The sequence below is a fragment of the Grammomys surdaster genome, unplaced genomic scaffold (genome assembly GCF_004785775.1).
Source record: "Grammomys surdaster isolate TR1022 unplaced genomic scaffold, NIH_TR_1.0 211, whole genome shotgun sequence".
NCBI lineage: Eukaryota > Metazoa > Chordata > Mammalia > Rodentia > Muridae > Grammomys > Grammomys surdaster.
The window spans coordinates 9,701,185-9,703,127 of NW_021604656.1; positions in this window are offsets into that span (position 1 = coordinate 9,701,185).

Sequence of the window (1,943 nt, forward strand, 5' to 3'; positions counted from 1 at the left end):
GCAGGACAGGTGACACCCACTCACACTGTGGCAGGACAGGTGACACCACTCACACTGTGGCAGGACAGGTGACACCACTCACACTGTGGCAGGCGTCAGTACTTTGTATGTTTTCACAGAGGAAAACATTCATTTATCTGAGAACACATTTTGTTTGTTCCTTCTTTTATGGAGGTGGTGACATTTGTTTTCTCTAAAGTTTTTGTTGTTATGAATAGTGATCCTAGAACACCTGTGGACATCATTTCACGTTGACATTCATTTTCTTTCCTCTTGGCTACAAGCACTGTGGGAGAGAGGTACGTTTATATTTTGAAACCCCACTCAAGCCTCTCCAGATTGCTATTTCATTTTACACTTGCAGGCAAGAGGCGAAAGGAAAGGGTTTTCTGAATAGGACTTTGTCCTCACAAGTATTAAGGCCAACAATTGACAAACAATATCTCATAACCATGAGAGCTCATGACCCAATTTTTAAAAAATGGGCTGGATATGCACAGAGAGTTCTCAAAAGAAGAAATAAAAATCGCTAAGAAATATTTTTTGAAAATATTCTAAATATTTAGCAATTAGGGAAATGTAAATTAAAACTACTTTATGATTTTATTTAACTCTAGTCAATTGGCTGAGATTAAAAGAGAAACAAAAATAAATGACAACAAGTTTGATATGGGAAAAAAGAGCCAGTATTCCCTACTCTAGGGAGAAACTTTGTTAGGAGCCATCTAGGATAGGCTAAGGCTAGCAGGTGGCCTTCCTGGAGGCAGCCCACCATTTTTTTGCATGGTTTCCCATGGATGAGGTTTGGCAAGACCCAAAGAGACTTCATCTCAAGATTGCTTCTTGCAGCTGATATGCTTTCCTGTCATTATTAAATTAATATCATAGCCCCTAGGCATTAGCCAACCCTATTGATCAGATTTCCTGCAGATCAGTATAAAGATAAACATTCATGAGTTAATGATATTTAGATGAATTTTATTTTATTGAATTCCTGATTTGATTCAAATAATTTTAGATAGGAAGTTTTAAGAGATGGTCTTAGATACTTTGCTAGAAAGATGTAACAAAGTTAAAAGCAAGAATAGAATGTGCCCACTCCTCATAATAGTAAGTAAAGGCTGCATAATGAGAAATACAGTGAGCTTTCATAATTACACTAAAAAGAGAAATAGACTTGGGACATGTTTGTGTTGAAGAAAAAACATTTAGTTACAAGGATATAGCCACAGATGTGCACTATGACAAGACAAGGCCATGTGAAAACTGTTACTTTGAACTTATAACTAGCATATTATAATGAAACATTGCTTTGAACTTAATGTCAACATCCTTCTGTAACTCCCATTTTGTGTGTAACATTTTATCTATGAGGTAGTTTTGTAAAAACAAAACAAAACAACAACAACAACAAAACCCTATCTGTCCAAAAAGGTATAAAATGGACAGAGAAAAGAAATAAAGTTGTTGGTTGAATGGTGTCTTAGTCAGGCTTTCTATTCCTGTACAAACATCATGACCAAGAAGCAAGTTAGGGAGGAAAGGATTTGTTCAGCTTACACTTCCACATTGCTGTTCATCACCAAAGGAAGTCAGGACTGGAACTCAAGCAGGGCAGGAAGCAGGAGCTGATGCAGAGGCCATGGAGGGATGTTACTTAATTGCTTGCTTCCCCTGGCTTGCTCAGCTTGCTTTCTTATAGAACCCAGGACTACCAGCCCAGAGATGGCACCACCCACAGTGGGCCCTCCACCCCCATGATCACTAATTGAGAAAATGCCTTAGAGCTGGATCTCATGGAAGCATTTCCTCAACCGAAGCTCCTTTTTCTGTGATAACTCCAGCTTGACACACAAAACCAGCCAGTACAAATGGTTTGGGTTGAGGAGCCCTGTCCCATCCATCCATCCATCCATCCATCCATCCATCCATCCATCCATCCA